This window comes from Rhipicephalus microplus, chromosome 6 (genome assembly GCF_043290135.1).
Source record: "Rhipicephalus microplus isolate Deutch F79 chromosome 6, USDA_Rmic, whole genome shotgun sequence".
Taxonomy (NCBI): domain Eukaryota; kingdom Metazoa; phylum Arthropoda; class Arachnida; order Ixodida; family Ixodidae; genus Rhipicephalus; species Rhipicephalus microplus.
The window spans coordinates 60,927,620-60,944,176 of NC_134705.1; the positions used below are offsets into that span (position 1 = coordinate 60,927,620).

At 44.7% G+C, this 16,557-nt stretch overlaps 2 pseudogenes; one reads left to right on the top strand and one right to left on the bottom strand.

The window, feature by feature from the left end:
- Nucleotides 1–4,187, bottom strand: part of LOC119186468 (uncharacterized) — a 42,410-nt pseudogene extending 38,223 nt beyond the window's left edge.
- An 11,102-nt stretch (nucleotides 4,188–15,289) lies between these two features.
- LOC142765860 (uncharacterized) lies at nucleotides 15,290–16,529 on the top strand (annotated as a pseudogene).
- Nucleotides 16,530–16,557: the final 28 nt, after the last annotated feature.

Genomic DNA, 16,557 nt, shown 5'->3' on the forward strand with positions numbered 1-16,557 from the left:
CAGGGGTCATGATAGCACGGCCATTCGCGGCCAGGCAAAAAGGGTGCAGCTTGGCTCGCAATGATGCACCGAGAACGCTCTGCATGAGCGCTTCAGCCGAAACGACCTCGCGCTTTCTCCTGCATCTAAAGTAATGCATCGGCGACGGCATGGCCTCGTAGGCCGCCAATACGTCACCCTTGCCCTCTATTATCGCGATTCGAATTATTCGTCCGCTCACTATTTGAGTATTCGTGCACTCACAGCAAGACGTTGTCTTATACAGAACACAATGCTTGAAAATAGTGTGAGATTAGGCGCACTGGTGACACCAATAACAGCTTAGAATGAGAAAAAAATCAGCTTAAACACAAGCCCAAATACATTTCATGTAGATGAACACGTGCTGTCACGCATAAACTGTTTTTTATTGACCAAATGTGCAAATATACCAACTGCGCCAAATCAATCGACCCGTAAAAAAAAAAGGTTTAGTTAGAACAAGTCGGCTTGTGCGCGACTTGTGAGCTCCTTCCAAAGCAGTTTTTTTTTTTCTGCTCCTTGGTTCTGCACAGCGGAGCACACTACAGCGACAAGATTTACAGGCCGTGCGGTTACAAACCGTCTAAAGTAGCAAAGGAGAATTTTGATAACTGAGAGCACTACTTACTCAGCCGCTTCTGATACACGTGACGTCTGCAGAGCACTAATATGTTGACGCATCTGTTTCGCGCTGTCGGTAATTTTGGTGATCACCTCCGAGATCAGGCTGCGCATGCCGTCTGAAAAGCAACGTTTCGGTGCATTTCGGCAATAAATCGCGCTTCTTTATCACAATGGTAGAGAAAATCTGGCTTGGCGCAATTCGACGCGAGAGTAGGATAGGAATTTACAGAATTCACAGTTTTATATATCAGTGACCTGCTATTCCGTGCAGCAGAATATTAGAAAATCACGGCATGAGTTTTTTGCCTTGCATTCTTTCAGACTTGGAAATAGACTTTAATTTGCAATTTCTTTTAGCAAGAAATACTGGGGCAGTGGATCATCATAGCTTTCGCAGCGTTCTTCGTATGTCACTTTAAGGAGGGCCTGCATTCTTTCTCTGTCAAGTGTCACGGCGTTCATATGGGTCGCTTTTAAGGTCTCAAACACATTGAATGAAAGAAAGTGACTACGAGTTACCAATGTTCAAAGCTATGTAATCTAAATTGCACATGCAAACAAACCTGTAGCTCGGCAACAGCATTTTCCTTTGTGATCTCAGTGATGGGTGAAAGAACAGTGACATGCGCTCTTTTCGCAATTCTGTGATTCCGCGCCTTTCAAGCCACAGTCAACCTCTTGATAAATAGGCTCTGAAAGAAATTAAATATGCTTGCGACCTCCAAATTAAAAACTGTTTTTTTTTCTACCTGAAGTGGCACATATTTAATAGTCATATGTACTCTAAAGACATTAACTTAGAACAGCTAGCACCACCAAATTTTCTGCTTAGTTCTTTGAGGAAGTAAAAATGAAACAGAGCACGCTTGTAAACTTTTGAATGCCGATGAAGGACAAGCTGTGCTCTGACATGAACCAGTGAAGCGAACAGAACTGCCTACAATGATTGGAATAAAAAGTATACTTTCATTTGAAAAGAGCATCAGCTTGTTATTCACAGCGCTTTTCAAAGTACTTACATAAACATGGGTCCTCGTAGCCAAAAGGTGCTCTTTAGGCTCATCCAACGACATCATTAATTATTTCGCGGCGAGTGCTTCACCAAGGATTTTGTACATTGAGCGACGCTCCCCTTTGTTCCCAGAGGTAATGAGAATATTCTCACTAAAAAAAAAATTCAGATCATTCTATCCCTCGCCACAGACAAGTGGTGCACAATATCAGCAAAGACCACTGATATAACACAGTAGCACTTGCGACCTAATTCAAGGTTTAATCACATGCTGGCGCTATGATGTCCCTTTTTCCGCATTCGAGAATACATGTGATATCTGAAAAACACAGTGCGAGCACCTGCCCGTGCACTGTTAGAAGCTCCACCGTGCATTATCCAAACCAGTGGATCATGAAAACTTTCTGATCGGCTACAGAGCCAATCAGGAATGCGTAACCAGTAACTTTGTAACCAGGGTTGTAACTAACCATAAGGCTTAAGCTGATTGCTGTGGTGTATCTTTAGAGCTAAAATTAAGATCTGTGAACTCAATCTAAAACAGCGAAATAGAACAGCATGGTTCAACAGCGAAGAGGAAAACTTACTCCAGAAACAAGGTCAATTCCGCGCGTAGCTGCCGCGAAAGTTTTTTTTTTTTTTTGTAGCCTTTCTGAAACTGCTCTTCCTTGCAGGACAGGCTGAACGCTGTCAGAGAATTCCGGCATATTGTGAAGGAGCCAGTCATGAAATTCCTAAGCAGAAAGAAAACAAGCTTTATTCACAAGAAATCTCTCACACCATGTACATGCTGCATATTATTCGCATGAAGCAACGATAGGAATAAAGGCACCAAAATCACAGGCATTACAAGAAAGGTGACTCCGGGTAGACTTTTTGTGACAGCATAAACATCGATTCTGGCGTAAGTATAAAGTGGCCAGGGATACAAACGCAGTTCAGGTTTAATCACAACACTGTGCAGTGTCTTCAGCAGCACAAATGCATTCAGCAGTTGTGAACAGCTCACTTTGTCAATAGCTCACCAGAAGTGAGATGAAAATTTTGCCTAACCAAGGTACAATTGTTTCTATTTCACCAAACATCGCAACCTCATTTTGTTGAAATACAACCACATCAGAAACAGAGATTTTGACACCAGAGACAAAGGCAGAGTGCTTGGACATAGCTGTCAGGCCAATAGCACAAGGGTCCGGCCCAGATGGCAAAAAAGTCGACGTCAAGCACACAAGTGCACCTACATTTGTTGCAGTGACACTTTCCGTAGCCACCAGCTACGGCTGACGAGGCCCCTCCCACAAGTCATTGGACATTCTCATCTCATAGTAATTGGCAACAGATAATGGAATGTTTTTGAAATTCCAGAACTTTCTTGATTTCGGAAGAGCATTTTTACTTTCGAATGGTATGGCCCAATGGTGGTGGGTTTCTCAAATCTCCGTATTTGAGAAACCATATGAACCAGCATGTGCAGTTTCGGTTTGAATGAATCAGAACCATATAGTTGCAGAAAAAGCTCGTTAAGGCGCGCTACCATGCAATTATGTCCCTGAGTGTATCTGGGGAGATAACAGGAGAAATGAATAATTGTTTTATGACGCACAGCAGCCGAAAACATTCGCAATGAGGATCTTGTGCAGCCTCTTCAGGCATATATCAATCAATAATAATGAGAAAATGCAAAAGTAGTACTAAACTGGAGCTTGCCGAACATGGAAAGCTGAAGTCTGACTCAAAGCTCCGGGGGTAATCCCTTTACTGACATGTCTAATAAAGCAGAACTGTGACAAGGCAGCATTCAGTTCGCTGAAACTCACCCACATTGCCTCCCTCACAAAAAACTTACTGAACAATGCCAGCTCCAGAAGAACGACCCCCTCTAACAGAATGTGCATTGGGTCATATAGCAAGTCTGTGAGGACTGAGCAATTAGCGATTTCCGCAAGGACAGTTCTTGACTTAATTCCGCACTGTGCTGACAATTCAGCACGGTCCTTTTTTGAAGTTGCTGGCTCAAGCGCTAGATAATTTTCTTGGTACTGGTATTCTGTACGTAGTGGGCATTGTATTTCATAATGAAAGTTACGAAAATCAGTTGAAGGAACTTTGCAGGTCTGACACGCCAAACGGACATTCTTACTGAAGCTTTTTTTTGAACCCTGCTTTATTGTGGCATGCCAAGGAGTCCCCAATATGCGCAAGCAAAAAACCAAAAAAAGACTTCTTTACCACAGGCAGTCTTTAGTGCGCAGCCACTTTGGAGTGAATTTAACGTGGAAACAAAGTCTTGAAGGAGCAAATGCTTTGCTTATTGTTATTTAGGCGCACTTGCTTTTCCCACTCCAAGTAAGAATATGCTGGCTACTTTGGATCTTTCTGACGGCGGAATGTTAACAAAAGAGACATAAAACACAGTTAGCTTGCCTCTACGGCCTCTTTTCATGCCTAGAGGATTGGTCAATTCAATATCATCGCTGTACAAACGCATCACAATAGTGCTCATCTGATGACAACTTGCAATTGGGTGCATTTGAAAACGTGTTCCGTCAGTGAAATCTCTTAGAAACGCATCATTTGACATCTCCAATGCACACTGAAAGAGGCGCGCAAAGCTCGGGTGAATTAGGAAGTTCTCAATCAGTCTCTTAAGTGGCACAAAGTAGCCTTTCTCACCATGCCAATGTTTCACTTCCTCTGCTGGAACATAAATTCCTTGACAAGCATATAGTGCCTTTCTTGGTCTGTCATTTTCAACTGCAGACACATTAACGGATGTTCCAGCAGTCGATAAAATATCTTTTTACCGCCGCAACAACTGCATCGACTCCCCCTATCGGAGATCGATAGTGCGACTCAAGCTGTCTCGCCAGACATGAGAGCTTTGTGAGAATATCTGTACTAGAAAAATCATCTACCGCATTGTGCACATCATTCTCGGCGTACCCTGAAGCTGCATCAAACAAGGCACTGCATACATTTTCAGCCGTAGAAACAAATGTCTGCGCCTGAGCCGGAGACATGCTCGGTTGATTTTTAAGACTACTGTGAATGCCACAGTCATTGATTTGAGATGATGCGCATCCGCTGTCCGTATGCAGTTTGTACTACGCCATGTTCAGGAATTTCTTTCTGCACCTTGTGCATATCAAATAACTCCTGCTCAGGTGCAGTTCCCGTACACGTCTCACAAAGGTGTAAAAATACCTTGTGGTAAATGTACACGCTGAACATTTGTTTTTGCCCACCTTGCTGGCTTTTCAAGACCGAGGAGCTTCACTGACACTTTTCTGCGGTTCTGAGGTGGAAGGAATTTCTTGCGGCAACCCTGCAAATACCGACGACACTAATTGTACACACGTGCAGCAAAATCCCTCTCTCTATCTTCATGTATATATATATATATATATATATATATATATATATATATATATATATATATATATATATATATATATATATATATATATTTATATATATATATATATATATATATATATATATATATATGTATGTATGTATGTATGTATATATTGTTACGTCTACGAGGGGTTTATTCGAAGCAGACGTAACGGTCGACTGGACGGTATACCGCAGTGAATGGGCAGCAGCGAGCTTTTGCCACCAACTGAACGTCCTCCTCTTCTGCTACCACCATGTTCCCCGCTACACAGGTGCACATACCTAAATTACACATGTGGTAACATTTCCCTCCGCGCAGACGAGGCCCACTGGGCGAGTCAAACAGTCTCTCGAGGAATAAAGCGCTTCAAACGTGCAACATGGACAAGTTCAGTTTTTGCAGACTGTCGGCCGTTTGAATGGAGACGCGCTATGCGGTAAACTAAATCACTGATACGGTCTACAACAAGATAAGGTCCCGCATAGTGCGCTAGCAGTTTCTCGCTCAAACCGCGTTTTCTAGTTGGTGTCCAGAGCAACACTAGGTCGCCGCGATTGTACGTCACGTGTCGGCGTCGGCGGTCAAAATGTGCCTTCGAGCGGTCTTGCGAAGCAAGAGTGCGCAAATAAGCAAGGCGTCTAGCTTCTTCTGCCCGACAGATGATCTCGGATATGCAGGGATCATGATGGTCCAAACACGGAATGATTGTATTCAGGGTATGACGAGGTGGTCGAGCATATAGAAGAAAGAAAGGACTGTAGCCGGTAGTTTTATGCTGAGCGGTGTTGAATGCATATGTGATAAAGGGTAGAATGCTGTCCCAGTCCTTGTGATCGGATGCAACATACATAGACAGCATGTTCGAGAGAGTTCTGTTCGTTCGTTCAGTTAGACCATTCGTTTGGGGATGGTATGGCGTAGAGTGCCGAAACCTTGAAGCACAGACACGAAGCATCTCTTCCATCACGTCTGCTGTGAATTGTCGGCCACGGTCACTGATTACGATTTTGGGAGGCCCATGTCGAAGAATGACAAAACGTAGCATGAAGGAAGACACATCAGCTGCAGTTGCCGATGGTATGGCAGCGGTCTCGCAGTACCGTGTTAAATGGTCGGTGCAAACGACTATCCAGCGATTTCCATTAGAAGACCGGGGAAAGGGTCCAAGGAGGTCAATCCCGACTTGCTCGAATGGAGTTCTAGGGGGCGGCACTGGATGTAATCGCCCTAAAAGAGCACTTGTTGGGCGCTTATGACGTTGACACTCGTTGCAGCTAGACACGTATTGTTCCGTCGTGTGGCGCATTTTGGGCCAGTAGAATCTTTCTTGAAGACGGCAAAGAGTTTTTGCTGTGCCTAGATGACCGGATGTTGGGTCATCATGCATAGCCTGCAAGACATAAACGCGAAGACTCTTCGGAACCACCAGAAGATATCGTGGGCCCGTGTTGGTGTAGTTCTTTTTGTAAACTAGCCCGTCTCGGATGCAGAAGCGCGTAGGCGATGATTTTGGTTTGGTAGCAAGAAGCTGTTGTATGGTGCTGTCCCTTTGTTGCTCATCCTTAAAGGTCTTGTTATCAGGAAATGGTTGGTCGAGTGATGCAATGTAGGTATCGAAGGTGCCCGCGTCACATTCCATCGTTGGAAGCGGTAGTCGCGAAAGACAATCTGCGTCAGTGTGACGTCGGCCGCTTTTATACGAAACCGTGAAGTCATATTCTTGTAGACGAAGTGCCCAGCGCGCCAGCCGACCAGATGGGTCACGCAGATTAACCAACCAGCAGAGAGAATGATGGTCTGTCACGACGGTAAAGGGGCGTCCGTACAGATAGGACCGGAAGCGCTGCACTGCGAAGACTACTGCGAGGCATTCTTGCTCTGTGACTGTGTAGTTACGCTCGGACTTGCTGAGCGAGCGACTTGCATACGCTACGACGTGTTCTTGATTATCCAAGCGTTGAACCAGGACAGCACCTACACCAATACCACTGGCGTCTGTGTGAATATCAGTGGGAGCGAGAGGATTGAAGTGTTGAAGAATCGGATGGGACCTCAAAAGAAACTTCAACTCCGAAAAAGCAGACTCGCATTCCGGGGTCCAGTCAAACTGCGCACCTTTCTGAAGCAGACACGTGAGCGGGTATGCAATATTGGCAAAGCCAGGAATGAATCGGCGAAAGTATGAACAAAGCCCCAAAAAACTGCGCAGTTCTTTCACCGAGTTTGGCTGCTTAAATGCCTCCACTGCGACCGTCTTGGCGGGATCCGGTCGTATGCCTTCTTTGTTTACTAAGTGTCCAAGGACGAGTGTTTGGCGCTCTCCAAAACGACATTTCTTTGAGTTGAGCACCACGCGTGCTTTGCTTAGGCAGTCCAGTACGAGGTCAAGGCGTGTGTTGTGCTCACAAAAGGTGCGCCCAAAAATTACAACGTCGTCCAAGTAACACATACACACTTCCCACTTCAATCCACGCAGAATGTTGTCCATAAATCGCTCAAAAGTTGCGGGCGCGTTGCAGAGTCCGAACGGCATCACATTGAATTCAAATAGTCCATCTGTTGTAACAAATGCCGTTTTCTCCTTGTCTTCCTCGTGCATTGGAATCTGCCAGTAGCCTGACCTCAGATCCACAGACGAAAAGTAAGAGGCCGATGATAGACAGTCGATAGCATCATCAATCCGTGGGAGTGGGTATACGTCTTTTTTAGTGATGGCGTTGAGACGGCGGTAGTCAACACAAAATCGCCATGTCCCATCCTTCTTCTTCACTAGAATTACTGGAGCGGCCCACGGACTACATGATTCCTGAATTACATTTTGCTTGAGCATCTCGCAAACCTGTTCATTGATCACTGCGCGTTCTGACGGCGATACACGATATGGTTTCTGTCGGAGAGGTCTGTGAGATGTCGTGTCGATTCGGTGCTTTATACGAGAAGCAGGGAATGACGGTGAATCATGCTGAGCGAAATCAAAAATACCGGCATGTTTGCGCAGAATACTCGCCAGTTCATTACGTTCCTTGGTGCTGAGTGATTTATCAATCATAGCCATAATGGTGGTGTCCCTGGCGTGCAGATTATTGCAACGGGTCTTATCCGGGGAATCATTGCTTTCTGCGAGGGTGGCAAGCGAGAATACTTGGTGTTCACGAATCTCTGCAAGTTTCAGATCCTTCGGCAGCACTGTAGGTTCACTAGAGCAGTTAATCAGCCACAAATCAGTATGTCCTTGCACAACCGATAGTGTACAGTACGGTATTGAAACTGTCTTCTTTATGCAACTGAGATGCACGGGCTCCACAGTTGCGTCAAATGTTTTCTCACTTGCAGTTGAACAGACAACAGGGACGCATTTTGCAGACAACGGCGGCACAGTTGTGTCCACAGACACGCAAAGAGCACTTTCTTGAGAGGGCGAGTTTTCCATAAACGAAACTGGGATATCAGAATCTACTGTAATTTGTCCTGTGCGGCAATCGACAGTAGCACCACATAGCTTCAAGAAATCGAGTCCCAGAATGACGTCATGCGTAGTATGAGGGAGAACAGCAAACTCTGCGACAAAGTTCTGGCACGCCAAACTAACAGTCACAGTGCAGACACCAACAGGTTGTAACACCTCTCCGCTCACTCCACGAAACGTATCAGGACGGTCCCAATGAAACATAACCTTTCGTCCAAGAAGGCGGGTGAAAACTAAACTCATCACTGACACGCTTGCACCTGTGTCCACCAAGGCCATCGTTGGTACACCATCGATAAGCACTCGAACCTTACTTCTAAACATGGAAGCTAACGGAGGTATATCTGTTGAAATCGAAGACTGTCTGGCGACCTCACCTCCAACGGCCGCGCCGGCTAGTTTTCCGTAAGAGGCGAGGAGTGGCGGCGCCGAGGAGACGGTGATCGGTTGGCACGAGGGGCAGGTGGTGGTGTCACACTGCGGTCAGAGGCCGGAGATTGGTTTCGTAGCGGTCCTGGGATCTCGTAAGACGCGCTTCCCGGAAATGTCGGTGCTCGGGTAACGCCAGAACGGTTAAATCTCGGTGATCGGTCATACCTTGGCGGCTGCCGGTAATTGCAATACCTGGCAATGTGTCCTTCGAAGCCACAGTTGTAACAGACTGGTAGAGGACGCTCACCGAACCAATGCTGGGACCGCTCAGCTGTGAAGGGTCGGTGACGAGCTTGTTGAGCGGGGGCTGCCCACCTCTGTGTGGCGGGGCCGTGCCGAAGGCGTTGGCCATATCGCTGGTCGGCCACGAATGAGTCACGACGTGGCCGCGGATTTCCCGTTTCGCTGATGTCTGCCACACATACCGATGGTGGCAAAGAAGCTGATGGTACCACCGTGTAGTAGGGTGGATTGGTAGGTGGATGAGAAATGGTTTCGTCAACCCTACTACCTTGTCGTTGCAGCTCTTCACGCACAATTGCCCGAATAGTAGCGGCAAGGTCAGTGGGCGGGCTCACGTCGACGCTGGCAACCGTTGTCACATTTGCCGGCCTACCGAATTTCGGGGCGATGCGACGAGTCTTCAATTTTTCAAACGTGCGGCAGTGATGTTGGACGTCGGAGGCAGAGGTGAGGTCATCCCTGCCTATCAGAAAATTGTAAACATCTTCCGCTATGCCTTTCAATAGGTGTCCGACCCTGTCTTCTTCAGACATCTGCGGGTTTATAATCTTGCAAAGCTTAAGAACGTCCTCTATATAGGCAGTGCAGGTTTCTCCAGGAGTCTGGGCTCTTCCAGCAAGAGTCCGCTCCGCGCTTTTCTTTCTTGAGTCAGAGTCACCAAAACACTTCTTGAGTTCTTGAGCAAAAATAGCCCATGTTGTCAAGGACTCTTCGTGGTTTTCATACCACATCAGGGCAGTGTCCGTGAGAAACAGCGCGACGTTTTCCAGCTGATTGATAGAGTTCCAGTGGTTGTAGCGGCTCACCCTTTTGTAGTGCGTTAGCCACGCGTCCACATCTTCTCCTGCCATTCCCGCGAACGGGCGGGGTTCCATGTAGTGATGCCTTGGTGTAGCCAGTGTAGATTGGCGCGAAGTCGAGGCGGTTGATTCCTGACCTTCGCTCTGGGTCATGACGACTGTTGTCGGCGGCAGACCGGCAAGACGACGGCTCCGGCGAACTCCGAACAGCTGTAGCTCCGTGGTACGTCGATGTGTCTTACCCAGCACCTCCACCACTCTGTTACGTCAACGAGGGGTTTATTCGAAGCAGACGTAACGGTCGACTGGACGGTATACCGCAGTGAATGGGCAGCAGCGAGCTTTTGCCACCAACTGAACGTCCTCCTCTTCTGCTACCACCCTGTTCCCGGCTACACAGGTGCACATACCTAAATTACACATGTGGTAACAATATATATATATATATATATATATATATATATATATATATATATATATATATATATGTGTGTGTGTGTGTGTGTGTGTATACATACGGCTTTAATGTTCTAAAATGGTATCATTACGAGCGGCAATGTGGGAAATCTCATTCTCCACGGTTGCCTCGTAACAGGCCCGTAGAGAGGGGGGTGCCCCCTCCCCCCTAAAATTGTAATGATTGTATGTGTTTTACCGAAAATCAATAATAATGGGCGTGTTTCAAGGCTTTCCGAAAGTGCCTCCCCCTTCCCGAAAAAAATTTCTCTCTATGGGCCTGCCACGTAATATGCAATAGCTATACCTTCGAACAGTTTCATGCAAACCATAACTAAATGGAACGAAAGTACACCATTCAGTTTAAATAAACGACAGCTCTACTTCATAAGCAATGCATTAGTAAGAAGGCAACGGTAACAAGCACTGTTTTGTGGTTCACAAGATTATTGATTGCTTATAATGTGGTGTTAAGTGCTTAATTCGTAAGAATATTACTCCTTGAAGAAAAAATAGGCACTACACTAACACGCCACCGTCTACTTTTTGTCGTAATGCTACGCGTGTGTTTGCAAGGAATGACTAGTGGGTTGCAGCACAATTTACCTTCATGGCAAGCGATGCCAGGCTGTTCCTCAAGTTCTAGCTCATGTTCGGATGATAATGAATGGTCTTCCGAAAACATTGTCTCATCTGCAATGAAAAGTTGCGAACAAATAACCGACTTAATGCCTGCCAAGGCACTCTATACAGTGGTTCCTTGTCACGCACAATCCTCGTTAGCCATGCTCTTGTGGTCTTGTATAGCTATATATGTTCATGAATTATGCGCCAGGGTATGGTCAGAATAACTTTTAAATTGCAGCGGCGTCAAAAAATTGATAAAACACTTCACCACCTTATGCTGTTTAGACATCTGCATTATATAACTTATCATGTATCCAATACCGGATCAGTAATTGCGACGTTTTAAAACAAAGTTTCGTTTTCAAAGCTGCGATTTCAGAAGCATCAACTGCATAAGCCACTGGTAAAATGCCCATAGAACAAAGTTTTTGACGCGTCTTCATTTTTACAGTGATACGTAGTACTAGAAAACATGCAAGGTTAGGTGGTATTGGCCTATGGTGCGGAACTATTGAAAATCAAAATGTTGGATTTCTGTTTCGGCAGGCAAACGTGGCTTCAGTGTGAAATTCGGAGCATCGATCACGCGAGACATGAAACGGTTTCAGTATATTCACTGGATACGTGCGCATGTTACAAACTTCACTGATGGCTCGAGAGGGCCATAACCTGATTAAGGTTTTGCGAAATTAGAAGTTGCTAAGGGCAACCTAAATCTGGCGTTTGGGCTTACTCTCCCTACGGCACTGGCCCCTTAGTTGAACAGGCGGGCCTAAATGTTCAACTAAGCATGGACTGCGCAGTGGCCACACAAATACGATTATTCATGCCCGCAGTTGGCCTCTGAATGGTTGCGACACATAACTCAATGCACAAGAAGCGAGATGCGCAGAGATTTCGAGAAATCATGTCAAATAAACTCTGGCGCCGTAAAACGAAGCGTGCGCATTCGTGAACATGCAAAAGCATACAGAAACAAGCCATAGAAAGAGGGAGAGGTAGCAAAATGAGAACTTTTTTTTGGACAAACAAACAGCCTAATAATCATCATACCTGGGCTTTTACTTCCCAAAACCAGATATGATTATTAGGGACACCGCAGTGGAGTCTGTGTACAAGTCAGGTTATTTTCCCAAAAATGTAACCTATTAAAAAAAACATCTCATTGCTCTATGTACATCAACAGAAAACGCTGCACATTACTGTTATCTTTATATTAAAATATTTCTGGCGTCTTGATACTAACAATTTTGGGGTTTAAAGCCCCAAAACGATGCTGTAGTGAAGGGCTCCGGAAATTTCGACCACATGGGGTCCTTTAAAATGCATCTAAATTAATGTCCACGAGCCTAATGCATTTCTGTCTCGATGAAAAATGCAGCCGCCGCGGCCACGATTTGCTTCCGCGACCTCCGGGTTGAACTCGCTTAGGCATATTTGTTAGTAAAACAATGTTCACGAATATTTTATGAATATCCACTTTTAATATTTAAATATAAGTGTCCGCTCAATATCCACTGAATATTCACAAATGATATTGCTTATTCAGACCATTTGGGGACATCCTCTAAATATTGATGGTTTGCTAGGGGGCTACGGAATTTTCGACCACCTGGTGTTTTCTAACATGCACTGACAAGGTACACGGGCATCTACCATTTCGCTTCCACCAAAATGCGACCGCCGCGGCCGGAGTCGTACCCGCGACCTGCGGGTAGGCAGCTGAGCACCGTACCCACAGAACCGCCGCGGCCGACAGAAAAAGTTCCCAAGTGTGCTGCGCCCACTAACCTTTCGAGTGCTCAGGCTGCGCGCTTTGCGTAGGCACTTCAATAACTCTACTGCCTTATTCTGTACCACCTACGTAGAATACACAATGAAATAAGAGACAGAATCGTGTCGTAACAAAACGTAAAAGTCTGTCACGCTATCGATGCCGTCTGCACAATATGGTGCGCTGAACCCTCTGACAACCAGTTTTGTTTACTCGTGCCCCAAGCGTATCGTCAAAAGCTTCCGGCGCAGAACTCACTTCACAAGTACAGAAAACACGCACGGAGTTCTAGAACTCTGGTTTAGAATATTGATGCCGTAGACATGCCTGGAAGCTTGTGCATTTATGACTACATGAAAACCCGTAATACTGCTGCACACGAGCACACATGAGAAGGCGATATTTATTTAGAGAAGGATAATCACCCTACTTTTCAAAGATAGCACATGACAACATCACGCAGCTGCGCTGGTACTCTGCTATAAAAAGGAGACAGACAGCAGAAAAATTGACAAAAATATCTCTTTACGCTGTGGCGCGAGCAATAGGTTAGTCATGCACAATGACAAACTGACGAAAACTTAAGCCTTCTGTAAGCAAACTCATGTGCCACTTCGTCTTGAGGCAGTTGTCAATTCGCGCTGGGCATTCGAATGGTTGAGGGCTGCTTCAGGAATTGACCATAGTGTGCGGTTGTCTCTAGATGGTTGGCATTTAGCAGGTCTTGGTCATAGTCGTTCAAACGGGTAATCATCTCCTCTTTGATCTTTTGCCATGACTCTTCGTTCTGAAATATGTGGGTTAGGTAAAATTTAAATGTCTCACCGGTGACGTAGTCGCTGAAGTTCATAACCATCTCCCGTTCCGACCACGATGCAGCGGTAGCGTGGAGCTCGAACAGGTCGAACCAGTGCTGTACAGGCCCATCGTCCACTGCTCCGGTGTACTTTGGGATGGGAAGGTCAGTCGATGGTTCTGTCATGATGCCGGTAGCTGCATGCGCCTGAGATTACCTCTTCTGTGGTCGATATTCAGTTCAGAAGTATGGCCGGTGGCTTCGTGAATGATGTGAGGCTGATGAACGGCAGCCAGGTCCTCATCCTGACGACTCCTGTGACGCTATGATGAATGGGTGACGTGGCCTGGCTCATACGCCATGTTTATTCCGTTCTGCCTTCTTCCTTCTCTGCTTCTACCAACCGTCGCTACCTTCTTACGTCACACACACACACACACACACACACACACATATATATATATATATATATATATATATATATATATATATATATATATATATAAATATATATATAAATATATATATATATATATTATTTTTATATATATATTTTTATATATATTTTATATATTATTATTATTATATTATTATTATATTATATTATATATATTATTATATATTATATATTATTATATATATATTATTATTTTATATATTATATATATTATTATATATATATTTTTATATATAATTTATATATATATATATATATATATATATATATATATATATATATATATATATATATATATATATATATATATATATATATATATACATGAAGATAGAGAGAGGGATTTTGCTGCACGTGTGTACAATTAGTGTCGTCGCTATTTGCAGGGTTGCCGCAAGAAATTCCTTCCACCTCAGAACCGCAGAAAAGTGTCAGTGAAGCACCTCGGTCTTGAAAAGCCAGCAAGGTGGGCAAACACAAATGTTCAGCGTGTACATTTACCACCAGGTATTTTTACACCTTTGTGAGACATGTACGGGAACTGCACCTGAGCAGGGGTTATTTGATATGCACAAGGTGCAGAAACAAATTCCTGAACATGGCGTAGTACAAACTGCATACGGACAGCGGATGCGCATCATCTCAAATCAATGACTGTGGCATTCACAGTAGTCTTAAAAAGCAACCGAGCGTGTCTCCGGCTCAGACGCAGACATTTGTTTCTACGGCTGAAAATGTATGCAGTGCCTTGTTTGATGCAGCATCAGGGTATGCCGAGAATGATGTGCGCAATGCGGTAGATGATTTTTCTAGTACAGATATTCTCAAAAAGCTCTCATGCCTGGCGAGACAGCTTGAGTCGCACTATCGATCTCCGATAGGGGGAGTCGATGTAGTTGTTGCGGGGGTAAAAAGATATTTTATCGACTGCTGGAACATCCGCTAATGTGTCTGCAGTTGAAAATGACAGACCAAGAAAGGCACTATATGCTTGTCAAGGAATATAAGTTTTACCAGAGGAAGTGAAACTTTGGCATGGTGAGAAAGGCTACTTTGTGCCACTTAAGAGACTGATTGAGAACTTGCTAATTCACCCGAGCTTTGCGCGCCTCTTTCAGTGTGCATTGGAGACGTCAAATGATGCGTTTCTAAGAGATTTCACTGACGGAACACGTTTTCAAATGCACCCATTTGCAAGTTCTCATCAGATAAACACTATTGTGATGCATTTGTACAGCGATGATATTGAATTGATCAATCCTCAAGGCATGAAAAGAGGCCGTAGAGGCAAGCTAACTGTGTTTTATGTCTCTTTTGTTAACATTCCGCCGTCAGAAAGATCCAAAGTAGCCAGCATATTCTTACTTCGAGTGGTAAAAGCAAGTGCACCTAAATGACAAGAAGCAAAGCATTCGCTCCTTCAAGACTTTGTTTCCACGTTAAATTCACTCCAAAGTAGCTGTGCACTAAAGACTGCCTGTGGTAAAGAAGTCTTTTTTTGGTTTTTCGCTCGCCCATGTTGGGGACTCCTTGGCATGCCCCAATATTGCAGGCTTTAAAGAAAGCCTCAGTAAGAAAGTCCGTTTGGCGTGCCGGACCTGCAATGTTCCTACAACTGATTTTCATAACTTTCATTATGAAATACAATACCCACTACGTACAGAATCCCTGTACTGAGAATATTTGCTAGCGCTTGAGCCAGCAACTTCAAAAAAGGACCATTCTGAATAGTCAGCACAGTGCGGAATTAAGTCAAGATCTTCCCTTGCGGAAATCGCTGATTTCTCAGCGCTCACACACTTGCTATATTACCCAATGCACATTCTGTTAGAGGGGGTCGTTATTCTGGAGCTGACATTGTTCAGTACGTTTGTTGTGAGGGAGGCAATGTGGATGACGTCCAGCGAACTAAATGCTGCCTTGTCACAGTTCTGCTTTCATAGACATGTCAGTAAAAGTGATTACCCCCGGAGCTTTGAGTCAGACTTCAGCTTTCCATGTTCAGCAAGCTCCAGTTTAGTACTACTTCTGCAATTTCTCATTATTATTGATTGATATATGCCTGAAGAGGCTGCACAAGATCCTCATTGCGAATGTTTTCGGCTGCTGTGCGTCATAAAACAATTATTCATTTCTCCTGTTATCTCCCCAGATACACTCAGGGACATTTAATGCATGGTAGCGCGCCATAACGAGCTTTTTGTGCAATTATATGGTTCTGATTCATTCAAACCGAAACTGCACATGCACATTGACAAAGTGAGCTGTTCACAACGGCTGAATGCATTTGTGCTGCTGAAGACACTGCACAGTGTTGTGATTAAACCTGAACTGCTTTTGTATCCCTGGCCACTTTACACTTACGCCAGAAGTTATGTTTATGCTGTCACAAAATGTCTCCCCGAGTCACCTTTCTTGTAATCTCTGTGATTTTGGTGCCTTTTATTCC